Genomic DNA, 15332 nt, shown 5'->3' with positions numbered 1-15332 from the left:
ATGCCTATTGTATGTCACTGAGAAATTTTATTAATGAGAAAATAGAAGAAAAAGGGAAAAGTGATAACAATTTGTCTGAAGTCCAGCACAAATAGGCAAAACTCCATAGAGAACTGACATTAAATCTGTTACATATATACCTTACACTATATATTCCAGTACCTAAAGGGGGCCTACAGGAAAGACGGGGACAGACAGTAGGGCCTGTTGTGACAGGACTTGGGGTAATGGTCTCAAAACAGAGGGAGGTAGATTTAGATTGGATACTAGGAAAAAAAAAATTCACAATGAGGGTGGTGGAACACTAGAACAGGTTGCCCAGAGAACTGGTGGATGCCCCATCCCTGGAAACATTCAAGGCCAGGTTGGACAGGGCTCTGAGCAACCTGATCTAGTTGAAGATGTCCCACATCCTTGCAGAGGGGTCGGACTAGATGACCATTGAAGGTCCCTTCCAACCCTAACCATTATATTTTTCTATGATTCTATGATTTACACAAAGCTAACGCAGATAGTCCTGTCTCAACAGACTAGACTAGTGTATCAGTCTTCTTTGACTAAGTGAAGCTGTAATAGACCACTCCGACCATGGGTATCCTGGCACAAAACGCTGCCAGAAATGTAGGTTGGCAACTGCTGTGAGACTGTGGAAACTAGAGTGCCATGGGATTAGGCATCAACTGTTTGGTTTGTCCAGCTCTCAGGAAGGCTCTCAGTGTGGCATCCTCTGAGTCAAGGTCAGGGACGACAGAGGATTTAGGATGCAAGGAAGGGGTATAGCCCCAGTTTGCACCTTCCTTCAGACTCTTCCTGGAATAGCTTGCTAAAATGAGGGTTAGATTAGTCTGTCCTTTTCCAAACTGACACAGTAATGGGAAGGAGTACAGAAAAATAAAAATCAGCTTATTGAAGAACAAACGGTTTTCTAAAATATATAGAAGCAAACCTCAAATATCATCCTAACACAAAGTCATTTCATGCCAAAAAGAGAGAAAAAAGGAGAAAAATATGCACTTCTGGTGTAATCCTGATGTAGAAAAAAAGGGAAAGACTAATATCACACAGTGTAAACAACAAGAAGCTACATTCAGATTACTGGTATGTTGGAATCAACAAAGTTGCACCAGCTAAAAGCTTTCTATCACACTCACCTGTAGTGGTCCTTCATTATAACTTGAATTCCACTAAATAATATCGAATAACTCATTCCTCCTCAGTTGTTTGTTTTTTTTTTTTAATTTGTGTAATTATCTCCAAGTTATTAAAAAATAAGTATTTTGAGAAGAAGCATGCAAAATCAAGACATTAGTAATGTTCTCTGCATAATAATTGTCATAGACTTCTTTGGCAAATCACTTCAGAATTAGATTTTTCTTTCAAAAGGCAACACACATTCTAACTCTACTAAAAGTTTCTCTGGAAATTTATTATTAAAAAAACCCATCATAACAAAAACCCACTTTCAACGTCTACCCTACTGTGAGGTAAGCAAGGTCCCATAGGTATTGTGATTACTTACTTAGCAAACATATTTACACTGGATTTTACATTTTACTAAAAAACCCTCATTGTTCTGAAAACCCTACATGTGGGAACCCAGTGACTCTCTATGAGTAGGCACCTGTCTGAGACTTCAGAGAGCATGAAAAAAATCACTGAAAGAAGTGTGCACTATACGATATAGTGTTTTATAACTGCTGAGACTATGCAGATAAAAAAAAATAAACTTTCTTTTTAAAATGAAGATGGCAAGGAAGTCAGTATCTTCAATTTTGGATTAATTATTGGATCACAAGGGATTTGCTGCCACAGGAGACATTTTGTTTTCTACCACTGTGTGCTTGCAGGAATTTTCTAAAGTTGTTACCTTAGGAAACTTAGGACTTTCCTAGTGCTCTTCATATGGGAATGAATTGCAATACTCATGGGAAGCAGGCATTAGAGCCAGTGATCCAGGCAGCTCTACAGCAGCCAACACACTAGGAGCAGACCCAGGGGAAAAGACAGGTACAAGCAACTTGCCTGAACTTGGAAACAATCCCTTCTGAGCATCTTGATGAATTTTTGTAAACAAGGTTGTCAAGCACAGGCGTTAGTGCCCAGACAGATGTGAACACACCAGAGCAGTCCGCCAACTCAGCAGCCACTTATAGCCATTATGTATAACTTATGCCAGCACTTGCCTGTACGGCAACTACCCTGCCTACTCGTACACGTGTTGGTTACCTGAATGATGCAGCATTTGGCAAGCCATCCTTGGGTTTTCAGTCTGTTCGTTCCATGTAAGCCCTTTCTACATCTTTCTTTTTCTAGCCTTGGAGCATGGAAAGCTCTAAAATAGTTATCAGCACTCAACGTAGACTTATGCCTGAAGCTAATGTCATACCAGCTTTACATCAGCACAACTCAGTGAGTTTAGTCACGTCACTGTTAAACTACTCCAGCAGTGAACAAGGTCAGGCCTTTATAACGAGAGGTGATTTACATTTTCAGTGCACTTTTTTTGCTGTTTGGATTGCATGTGTTTTCACAGTTTGCAAATATTTTAAAACCTTTTGTGTCTCCATTAGTTCTAGTGTGGATTCCTGAGAAACATAAATGTGGTGTAATATTATCTCACAAAAGCTGAATATCTCCCAGTTGATGGTAATGCACTCTGCAGAAGGGAAGCAGTATGTTAAGATATGGAAAAATTGTCATATTATTCACCACCTTTTGACTAAATCATTTGCAGATCGGTGGAGGATGAAGGACTGTTTGGCATTTGTCCATCAATTTTGGTCTTCATTCTGCTGTAAAATGTGCTAGCAGTCGCCAAATCAAACTAACAGGAGCTTAGGGACTTCGGACGAGTCCATCCTCTAAAAGATATCTAGCATGACTGAATCTACAAGTGTACCATTTATTATGGGTTTACTTCAGGCATATCTGTGTCGATGGCAGTGAAACAATGTATGGCATTTCGAAGGAGATGCAACAATTGTGTAATATAGTGTACTACTGTCATAGAACTTTATTTTTCAGGACAAAACAGCCTCTTGAAGTGAACTACATGGCTGTTGCACCTCAGTGATAAAATACACATTTTATCACATCTATGTAGCATAAAAAGCACAGTTAATTTAACTTGATATATATTGGAAATTAATGTAAGCAGTGGATATCTGCCACCTTGAGGGAAGTGTTTAGCATGCTCACTTAGCTGAGAAATAATACAAATATTTAGCACATGCTTCATGTCAACTGTAAGTCAGATTTTCATTAAGAGAGAGAAAAATGTTTACATGTTCAATTTTCTATAAAACGCTTGTATATCTGAATCTGTGAAAAAGTTGTCTAGGAAAATTTTGGGCACAACACTGACAAATTTGTTGCCAAGCAACAAATCTCTAGCTCAAAAACTTATAGTCATGTTCCTGAAAAAAAATTCAACTAGAAAAATGTCCCCCAAAACAAAAGTAAAAGATGAGTCTGCTAGTTGTTGGAAAATTAGGACAGCAGACAATTTTATGGGAAATAATTTAGTCATTGTGATACTTTTCCAATGTGTACCCTTTAGGCTGAAAAGAACAGCACAAGAGCCATCAGGAAAATGCCTGAGTTTTGCGAAGTGTCAGATATTGAAGGAATGGAGGACCAAGCGCCTGGACTGTGGCACTGTTCAGACTGCAGCTGTATGTGACCCGACAGGTTGGCGCTGAAGCTGGTGATTCACTGGGATGCCCAGAACAGGACAATCAGAATTGCTCGGGGCAGGTGGGATCTGTCTGTTCTTCTTCCCGGAGTTGTTTATGTTAATTACTCTCTTAAAGTACAATCATAGAATCATAGAATCATAGAATGGTTAGGGTTGGAAGGGACCTTCAAAGGTCATCTAGTCCAATCCCCCTGCAAGGAGCAGGGACATCCCCGACTAGATCAGGTTGCTTAGAGCCTCATCCAGCCTGGCCTTGAACGTTTCCAGGGATGGGGCATCCACCAGCTCTCTGGGCAACCTGTTCCAGCGTTCTACAACTCGCATTGTAAAAAATTTCTTCCTAATATCCAATCCAAATCTACCTCCCTCTATTTTAAAACCATTACCCCTCATCCTATCACAACAGGCCCTACTGAACAGCCTCTCCCTATCTTTCTTGTAGACCCCCTTGAGGTACTGGAAGACTGCTATAAGCTCTCCCTGGAGCCTCCTCTTCTCCAGGCTGAACAGTCCCAAGTCTCTCAGCCTGTCCTCATTGGAGAGGTGCTCCAGCTCTCTCATCATCTTGGAGTTTGTTGCTTCTGACTCTTTTACGGTTAAGAAAAGCAGAATTAACTGTGAGGAGATCTATTTGCTCCTTGTTATGGTGAGCTTGGTTGAATTGGAGCTGACTGAGCTGTGTAAGGAGCCTATCACATGAAGATTTATCTTCTATTTCTTCATAAAAATAAACCTTGTTTTTTTTTCAAAGTCTACCTTTTTAATTCTTTCTATCTTTGAAGACAGCAATGTGTCTGAATAAAATAAAAAACAAACATCTATGATGCTGTTTTCTTCTGTGGATGACTACCTGTAATAAACCTGAAGAAGAGATTTTACTGGAGAAAGAAATGTAATTTAGCTGACTGTTTAGTCGTTCTTCGGGGTGTGTTTTTATTATCTTTATGAACTCTCAAGTTTCACTAGGTTTTAGACTTTTCTGAAGACTGCTGCTTTATCAGAAAAGTGTCACTGGAGTATAACTGTTCAAATCAGCTATTTTCTGTATTAAAAGAACTTCTGCATTGAAAAGTTTTGCTGCTCCCAGGGGACATGTAGACTTAATTAATATTGACCAAACCCCAAAGATTTTGTTAAGACTATGTACTCAGCTGACATACGTTGCTCTGTAATTGGCATTTTACCGTGTTGTTCTTCATAATTACACGTCATTCTCGAAAGTACTATAGAGATTCCATGATATTGCTTCATTAATGATTCAGGTATCAACACCAGATTATCAGTATACACCTGATTAATCCTCAATACTTCTTTTATTTTATTTCAAATGACATTAACAAACTACTTCAAAACTAGATTAATGAATTGTTAAAATGAAATATTTTGCAGCCTGTCCTTAATATAAATGCATTTATTCCTGAAAACCTCATAAAAGAATACAATGTCTACTATAAACATTACATAACAGACTATCAAAAAATGTTTAGTAAAAGTTCAAGTCTTTTGCTTCTTAACCATTCACTATTTCCATTGATAAAAAATTGTTGAATTCAAGACCTAACCTTCATGCCTGAATTCTCTCAAATCTTCTCGAGTTACTTGAAAGACTGCAATAGTAAATAGTCTTATATTGCCAATTCATTATGGTTCATAGTGTACTTTCAACATTTTAAGTGCACATGGTTAGGACTTGTCAGGGCAGTATTTGTAAACAGTCTCTCTCGGAATAAAAGAAAACAAAGCAGTTCAGGGCTCAGTTCTCATTTAATTTACACCCGTGCTTAGCAAATCCAGACTAATAGTGAAATCATTTCAATTTATAGCATGTATAATCAGAAGTAAAACCCTTAGGCTTTGCTGTAGTGAAAACAGATGTGGTTAACACTCATTTACTAAAGAAAAGGTCAGGCTTCAGTTACAGTCATGGTGTTGGTGCTGTTACAGGCACAGCAAAGACCATTGGGTTGTGTGTACATCTCTAACATTGCTGGCTGACAAAGAAGTTCTCAAATTGTGACTAGGCATTAAAAAAATAAAATAAAATAGCAAAGGAAGAAATCCTATAGTTTTAGAATTGTTAATATGAAACAGAAATAAAACCACATTGCAAAATAGAAATTAACCGTATTTTAGCAAATCAATTAGCATTTGCAGAACTTGACTGGAGACAAGTTCCTCTGTTTTGCATCCACTAGCAGGACTGAGAGGTCAGTTTGCAGTTTTGTAGAATACAATTTAGAATGAATCTCTATTCCGGAAAAATTAAGAATGCTTAACTTACTATGAGACTTAATACTGTACTTAAAAGTTGAAGTATTCAATTTTCTGTACACTAGATATTGCTTAAGAAAGGCTTGCACACACTTTCTTTAACTAGAAAGAGATTGGGGAATGTTTGATAAGAGTTGGCTAGTGTTTAATTAGGAGAACAAATTTCATATTAAAATGCAGTAAAAACAGTTAACAAAATCACCTACTTTGACTGACTTTGCTTGCTTATTTTTCTGCTCAATCTGTTCAACAGAAGTAGAAACCACATTTTTCTTCAAGTCTAACTATATCCTAAAATTATTTCTCACTTAATGGAGATCTTGTATCACCAGAGTTCTGTTCTTTTCTTTCTTCCCACTCTAACACTCACATCTAATAAGCAAACCCAGAATGTAACTCCTTCATCAGAAAGACTACCTTTATTTTGCTATTAGAATGTCTCATGTGTTTCTTAATTACAATTTTTTCTTATATGCATTTGAGGCTATGTTTATATTATAAAAGAAATATCTGTTGATTATAAACTTTATTTAATTCTGTGAAATTTGCATATCCAAATGAGATTTTAAGCTACCTCATATTTCACCATGGATGTTGAAATTAATCACTTTCGTGTATATTGGTAATTTATTTCTCTACTGAGTTTTCTTGAGACCTGTTGTCTAAGTAGGGAATTACATGAACTATCTCTTTCCTCCTTTCAAAAATTTTCTACTCTTTCACAGACAAAAAAAAAAATGTATTCACTGGATTGTTAAATCTTGACAAAACTGAACCAAGAAATGGGTTAAATGCTACTCACTGTTCACTTTCTTCTCCTATCCAAACTATTTTGGGTTCTTTGTAAGAGTGAATGAAAGTAATCTGCTTGTTTTCATCAAAGTAATACTGAATACTATTTAATTATTGCTTCTTAGTTGTGGAATACTGCAGACAGAATTTGATTTATTATATACTGATTAACTTACTTGGACTTTTGTGCATTAAGATTTATAAGCTAGGTTTTAATTTAAAGGCTCTAATTCCTTATCTCATTACATTTCATTGTCAGCATTTATTTTAATACATTTTCTAAAGTTTCTCTTTTTTTTTTTTCAGTACAGTTAAATTGATGCTCATTAATTTAACCAAGTTAGTGCAGCAAGTGAACATGAACTTTTCTGATATGAACAATACAACCTCTGTAAAATCTGGTCATAAGAGGAGTGATTTCTGAATGAGCATTGGTTTAATACAACTTTTCAAATTAATTTGAAAAACACTACAGTCAGAGACCAAAGACAGACCATTCTCAGTAAAAAAAAGAAAGAAGTGGGCCGCTAAAACCAAACTTCTGCATAGATTTTCAAGTATATGCTTGCATATGAAATGAAAGTTTGGGTCCCAGGTAATCAAGCAGCTTCTGTTAATGCATCACTGCAATTAAATAGGTAATAATTGTTTGTTACAGTCAGTGGAAGATTTAAAAATGCCTAGCAACCATTGAGTTGGAGAAGACATCTAAAGAATAAAGGACAAGCACTAACATCATATCAAAGGCAAAATTTAAAAAAAAAATAGAAGAAAAATTAAAAAAAATTAAAAAGAAAAAAACCCAAAAGAATGGGTTCTGCAGGCAGTTTTGTTTTCCATTAATCTGTATGTAGTAAACTGCCTCTGTTTTAAGGCACATAATACATTTTAATGCATGGACTTTCAATCTCATTAAAAAATGATAAAATTCATATAGCCTTACAGTCCAAGTTTTCTGAATATATATAAATAGAAACGTGATATTGGCTTACCTGACCAAGGACCAGGAGACAGAGACCTGTAGTGATACAGAAGATAGGGACTTGCTTCCTATTTCCCATTTCCGCTCACACAGCCATTGCTATAACCTGAAGAATAAAATATTCTTAGTTCTAATTCCATAATCCTGGAGTCCCAGGGGAGATACTGCTGAATGGGTATTCTGTTCCTCCCCACCCTCAGCCTATTGCTATTGAAATCCTTCATTCTGGGGTACTAAAACCTGTCATCTCTGCTACGTGCAGATCCCTGTCTTCACAATTGCCTGCCTCAAACAGAGAAATACATACTGCGTAAGGAAAATGCTTCATAAGGTCCTAAAGTTTGTTCTCTACTCAACAGTGAAGATTAAAACTGTCCATGAAATATCTGCCATCAAACATGATAAAAAAGAAATAATAAATTGGGGGTTACAATTTGTAGCTCTTTGTGTTATTTACTATTTTCTAAAGCCTAAAGCAGTCTAAGGTACTCTTACCCTGGCTTACCCTACTGTTTGCAGCAACACTTCCGAATATTGTTGGCTCCTGGAATTCACTAACTCAGAGAGAGAGGAAGGGGGGGCCGTCTTGTCATTGACAGAAGTTCCTACACAACTTGTTCATCACAGCAGCACACCTCTTATATTTGTGCTTACGTTTTTAACTTTGTTTAAAACTGTCAATTTTTCATCATGATGAGATCCTCACCTTTATAAGGAGTCATAGCAGAAAAGACCATGAAGGAGGTAATAAAGAGACACCACTTTCAAGGAAAGGTTCAGTCTGGATTCTGAATTCATGTGCACCAGATTGAGCATGCTCTAGAAACACAAGCTGTGGAATTTTCATCAGCTTCATTTTGCTCAACCCTGTTAAGGACATTATTGTATTTCTGGGCTGTTGGAACACTCTTTTCTAGAAACTGAGAATGGAGATGAACCAGGCAGCAGCTATTGAAAATACTTTCTATCTTTCCTGTAGAAGAGTCAGTTTTACTGTGTATACCTTGACATTTCATATGAATGTTTTTTTTTTGTTCATTCATAGTTGCTTACTTTATTATATCTGTATGAGAAATGTCTAGAACACTATTCAAGACTATACAGACACACCACAACTGTAAAGCTACCTCTGTGTGTTGATATGTAGCTTAAACACTGCCTATATTTAGGACTGATATCTGGAAATCATGCTGCTAGCCAGATCTTTACATAAATAATACATCAGTGAAGCGATACTGATGTAGTGGTGGTGTGATGATTTTAACTGCAACTTAAGCTCAGGTGTTAATATAAACAAGAATGAACTTTGTTCTTTATCTGCTAAGAGTAAAATTGTATTGGTGTTTTATCTGAGCAATGTCAGAGAATTTATTAATCTTCTCATAAAACAATTTCATCTTCACAGACTGTTAATGATTTACTTGCCTTGCTGAACTCTCTTCTGTATCTGCTTTTTGTTACACCGCTAAAAGCTATAAAGTTTTGCACTGATTTCAACTCACAGGGTGGTATGTTTCCAGACTTAAACTCAGCATAGGCTTATCTTTGGTTTCTTATTCTATATGTGTTAAATGACTTGGTAAGGATATTATTAAAATCTTTCAAAATTAAAAATTTGTCTAAAAATGATAACATCACTGTGTTACGCAACTTTGCTAAATATAACAGTGGATTCAGTAAAAAAGTAGTGTAACATTGTGATGAATCAGAAACCTTAGAAGCGATCTATGGCAGAGCAAAGTAAATAAGAAACTGAGATAATGAGATACATAGAAGTCAATAGAAACTAGGACCCCTGCAACGCAGGCTTTTTGAAGACATTGCCAGAGATTTAAAATAATCTATGCTTAAATGCTGAAGTTAAATATCTACTGCTGCTTAACTTAAATATCTACTACTGCTTAACTTACAGCCATGCAATCTTGGGCTCTAATCTGTGAAGATCACAAAAATTGAATGACTTTGGGGACATTGAATGGATGATTTCAAAGGCAAAAAACTGACTGCTGCAATATTTCTTCTCTGAGGATATGGGACTTCTCCAGGAAGGATGCAAAGTAGAATATAAGGAATCTTTTATACTTTCTCTCTTACATAGTGGCTAAGTGTGAGAAGAATGTAAGAGCAGAAAGTACTTTACTTCAGTGATCTATATTGCACTGAGATGAGGAATAATTACAGTATGGCTAGATGTATTTGAACTAGTTAGAGGACAAAAACATCTTGGAATGCATCCACTGAGGACACATTAGAGCTGACTTAGGCTGAGCCTGAATGACAGAACATGCTGTGACCCTTTTACTAACATGACTGCAGAACTAGGTAGAAATAATTTGCTTACATTTTCAATATGCATTTCCAGTACAGTACAGCAATATTTAAAGATGCAGAATAAGGAGTTAAGGTGTCACAGTTGAAAAGGAGCTGTCTGAATACACAGGAAGAAGTATTCCATGCCTTTGGAAGCATTAGAGTTGCATTTCTGGTTTAAGGGGTGGAACTTAGCCTGAGGCAGAATTCCTGCTGGAGAGTTCTCCTCAAAGCACTGCACTGACCTAATAAGGATCTTTTTGGCAAAAGAAAGAATGTCAATCAAAATGCTGCTTTATGAAGGCAAAAGAAAGAAGAAAATCCTGCCTAGAGTCCTGGCTGCTGGCTTGCTGGAGTGCTCAGATTTCCATGGTCTGTATCTCCGAAACCCCTGTAAAAACTGAGGCAGTACATAAGGCAGTTTAAAAATCTGAAAACCCTGGTTCTTGGGACTTCAGTCCAAGAATTCGGTCAGGAAGTTCAGTATTTCTATTTAACCAACTTGGTGTGTCGAGAATTTGAAGGATTCCTTCCTCTGTTTTTCCCACCATCTACCATTTGTATTCCACAGTTTACTCTGACTGAAGACAGAATGGAGTAATTCACACTGTATTTCCAAATGATACAATCCATAAAAACCCAAACCTCCTTTTCCTAACCACCATGCTATGTCATGACACCCAAAGTCATCTACTCCAGAGAAACCTTAGCCTCTGGGATTGAATGATACAGAGTGAGTTTTGGCCACAGTGCTTAAGACTAGCTTTTGAAGTGCAGAGGGGCTTGAGCCACACTGTGGATGGCTCCCCCATGCCCTTAAAATGCAATTTTCTATGCATGCAGTTTCAGTCCAAACTTCTTGAAAGAATGTCAAGCTGTTTTTTCCTCCTCTCCAAGTGTACCAGTGGCACAGATAGATGCCAAGAAGGAATGAAGCTAGCTAGGATTGTGCTGAAAGTGCAGTTTCTTCACAATTTTACAAGGCTTCTCCCTGAAGGATGTATTCCTGGATTTTACATCAGAAGTAGTTCAGCAGTTTGCTTTGGAAGAGAAACTGAAAATAACTGCAGTGGCCCAGGATCTCCTAGTAAATGAGAAAATTTGAAAACAACAGCATACTACAAACGCATTCCCATCACAGGAGGACAAGTTAAAACAGTTTATTAAACTCTGGAAGATCTATAATAAGGAAATTATGACAGATGCAAGGAACAAAAAGGAATCATAGAATATAACTTTATTGTATGGAAAGGCTGAGTGAAAAGTCATAGCACAATGTAATCATGCCTTTTCACACAGAGTAAATAGAAGAAACAATAAAGCTTGGTTGTGAGAACAGATAGCTGAAACAATGAAAGCCAGCACACTCCGAACACATGGAGAAGTGTGAGCGGAAACTGGGTAATATGGCCTATACACTGATAGACAAATGCGATAGCTAAGGCACTGTTTAAGGGAGCTTTGGCACAAAGATATTACTATGTCAGTCAGATAAGTCTTGTTAGTGTGTCTTTCAAAGGAAGAGCCAAGAAAGAGACTCAGGATAAAGTGCTGACCAAAAGAAGCAAGGGATTGTGAGCAGAAGGATTACTTAAATTCTAAAGGGAACAGCACATCCATGCCGTTTTTGTAGATACACTCAAAGAATGGCTTTGCAGCAGACCTGCTTCTGTCTTCAGGTTTTCCACCTACTGGAAAACATGAGGGCAATAGGAAAAAATAATTGCTGAATTCTGAGGATAATACTGAAAAGAGACAATACTTTTCCAGAGAAAAAAAAAATAGGAAGTGAATTTAACAATTGAGATTCTAGGCAGTTAGCACAAGGAAGCTGAAGAAGTAGCGACTGTGCATTTATATAACAATTTGTCTATCAGTAATGCCACAAAATGCTCTGACATGATCTCAGAGTCTGTAAAGTGTTTTGTTTACTTGTTGTCTTCAACTCTATCAGTATTGCTATCAGCAGCAAGTATTTTGGGGCATTATATTTTGGCCTTATGTTTTCCATATCCGTAAAATCGTGAATGTTAGACAAAATTCAGGAAAAGAAGTAAGTTTATTTTATTCCTGGCAAGATGTATTATAGAAATACAGTTAAATACAAATATGACTGATTTTGCCTGGTGAGTTACAGCAATATTGTTACATATAAATACTGTATATGTACAGTATTTAGTATTCAGACTAGTAGTTGATTGCACTTGCATAATGTAGATGATAAAAATTACCAAGGTCGAAAGAAAGGTGTATTTTATCTACCATATCAAAAAGCAAGATGGATGACTTGATCCAAATAAATACTGATCCAAAATGCATAATGCAGAATTTATCAATAACTTCAACAGAACTGACAACGAGAAATGCTCTTCACACTGAACTAGTAATCTCTCCTTACAGTGCAGAATTATCTCATGAACCTCATCTTTTATTATTACTAATACAATATAAAGGGACTTCCACGCTTTCTACAAGAAAAAAAAAATCGTAGAATGATACAATGGTTTGGATTGGTAGCGACCTTAAAGGTCACCTAGTTCTGACTTCCCTGCTCTGGGGAGGGACACCTTCCACTAGACCAGGTTGCTCAAAGCCCCATCCAACCTGGCCTTGAACACTTCCAGGGAGGGGGCATCCACCACCTCTCTAGGCAACCTGTTCCAGTGCCTCACCATCCTCATAGTAAAGAATTTCTTCCTTATATCTAATTTAAATCTACCCTCTTTCAGATTAAATCCATTACTCCTTGTGCTGTCACTACATGCCCTTGTTAAAAGTCCCTCCCCAAGTTTCTTGTAAGCCCCTTTTAGGTACTGGAAGGCTGCTATAAAGTCCCCCTGAAGCCTTCTCTTCTCCAGGCTGAACAATCACAACTCTCTCAGTCTGTCTTCATAGGAGAGGTTCTTCAGCTCTATGGTCATCATAATGGCCCTCCTCTGGACTCGCTCCGAGAGGTCCATGTGCTTCTAAGGTTGGGGTGTCGAGAGCTGGATGCAGTACTCCAAGTGGATCTCACGAGAGCAGAGTAGAGGGGAAGAATCACCTTCCTTGACCTGCTAATGATGCTTTTTTTTTTGATGTCATGGGGGACAGTGTCAAATGCTTTGCACAAGTCCGGGCAGATGATGTCTGTTGCTCATCCCTTATCCACCAATGCTGTTACTCCATCATAGAAGGCCACCAAATTTGTCAGGCACAATTTGCCCTTAATGAAGTCATGTTGGCTGTTACAAATTAAGCCCTTATTTTCCATGTGCCTTAGCATAGTTTCCAGGAGGATCTACTGGAAATTCTCACTATCATGACAGTGGTTTGAGGATTTTCTCACAATCTATTTTTCTTCCTGCATTGGCACAAGCAGCACATGGGATGTGAGATTAGCAAGAAAACTGAAACAGTGATGAGAACATAATATAGCTGTCCAAGGAGCAGGTCACAGCTATCTTAGCTAAGAGCAAAAGAAAAGGAACACTGACTATGTACTGTTTTCATCTAAGGCCAAAAAGGAAATGTCAAAGAGAAACATCAAATTTCGTCGTACATTAATTGACATCAAAAGTGGGAAAGGCCAAATGAAAAAAAAAAATCAACAAAATGAAAAACCCGAAAAGGCAAAAGAAAGATCAATTGCACCTCCTAGTGGTGTACAAAAAAAAGTGATCAGTCTTTGACACATGACTTTTTTCCCTTAACTGAGTGTCCTGGTTTTGGCAGGGATGGAGTTAATTTTTCCTCTCAGTAGCTGGTATGTTTTGGATTTTGTGTGTGAAGAATGTTCATAAACACCCTGATGATACCAGTTGTTGTGAATGAGACCAAGGACACCGTCCTGCTTTCCAAGTCTCGCTAATTTGCAGATGCAGGAAGCTGGGAGAAAGACAGACAGCATAATTGATCCAAACTGGCCAAAGAGAGTATTCCATGCCATAAACGTCATGCTCAGTATATAAGTGGGGGCAGGCGAGGGTGGGTATCTGCCTTCCTGGCATCCATCCTTCCTGCTTGTTTTTGCTGGCATCGTTCCCCCTACCTTGCTGGCTCCCTTTTGCTCCTTTGCTTGCTGCTTGGGTTTGTTTCCGTGATCGCTGCTCGGGACGGGCTGTATCGGTCATTGGGACATCGGGTGGTGAGAAAACACATATTGTTCACTTTGTATATTTTTAAATATCCTTATATTCTGTTATCATTGTAGTTTTCCCTTTTATTTTAGTAAATTGTCTTCATCTCAACCCACGAGTTCTCCTTCCTTCCCAATTCTCTCCCCCATCCCCCTGGGGAGGGGGAGAGTGAGCGAGAAACTGTGTGGTGATTTGGGCTAAACCATCACACTGAGACAATGAAGGTAATTCTATTTGAGTAAACACTAGAAATTACACAAGTTAAAAGCCCCAAATACATATCTTCAGATGTGTATTTTTTGTTCTGTGTCTCTGTACAGGATCCTGAAGCAGATTACTGCAAAAATGACATTAAATAGAAGCCTATATTTTATTGGCTATTTGTATAGAAATCGGGTTACAGGAGGTGTATTTTTTGATTGGTATGAATGCATCAAAATCGACAACCAAATATTGCCACCATAACATAAAATTCTGTCCCAAAAGCTCCTCAACCTCTACTGTGCCTACTAATGACCCATTTTAAAGGCAATATGTCAGGTTCTTTTTTTCCCCCTCTTTCTTTTTTTTCTGATTTCAAAGTTCTTATAGTAGACCTTCTGTTAGAGAGTGTTTCCACTATGCTGACAGTCACAGTAGACTGTAGAGCATTTAAGGTTACATTTGGGCTGCATACACATCCACAAGATCTTCAAGATGTGAGTAATAACTGTACCTTGCCCCCCCTTAGGGACTATATTATCTACAGTCATGTTTTTGCTACTGTTTCACCTTCCAAGCTGTAGACAAAACAAAGATGGAACAGGAAGTCTCCAAACATCTTCTTTCCTTCCAATGAGGTGGAAAGCATAAGCAATATTAAGCCAACTAAGTATGTGTTTCCCCAGGGCTTTATGAGAGAATCTTTTAGTTGGAAGTAATTTTGTGAAGCTAACTATGAAAGATCTGTAAATTTATCAGAAGAAAAATAACAAACTCTAATCAACTAGCGCCATCCCCCCCTCCAACCCCCCCCAAAACCATAAAAAAAGTAAGAAACACCAGCTACTCTAAAGACAGATTAAGAAAAAAATAAAAAGGAGCTTTAGGAGTTCTGAAGCTCAGTTTTTATGTCTTCTGAGGTTGTGAGCAACTAGGAAGACCACAGCAATTTTATTTGTGT

At 37.7% G+C, this 15332-nt stretch overlaps 1 protein-coding gene across 1 annotated transcript in view; it reads left to right on the top strand.

The window, feature by feature from the left end:
- ANXA1 (annexin A1) overlaps positions 1 to 15332 on the top strand; it is a 419725-nt gene that overhangs the window by 328579 nt on the left and 75814 nt on the right. The gene's annotated exons all lie outside the window — the stretch shown is intronic.

The sequence above is a fragment of the Chlamydotis macqueenii genome, chromosome Z, assembly GCF_036417535.1.
Source record: "Chlamydotis macqueenii isolate bChlMac1 chromosome Z, bChlMac1.mat, whole genome shotgun sequence".
Lineage (NCBI taxonomy): Eukaryota > Metazoa > Chordata > Aves > Otidiformes > Otididae > Chlamydotis > Chlamydotis macqueenii.
Note: the sequence above shows the minus strand (reverse complement) of the source record. Positions and strands in the feature narration are given on the sequence as shown.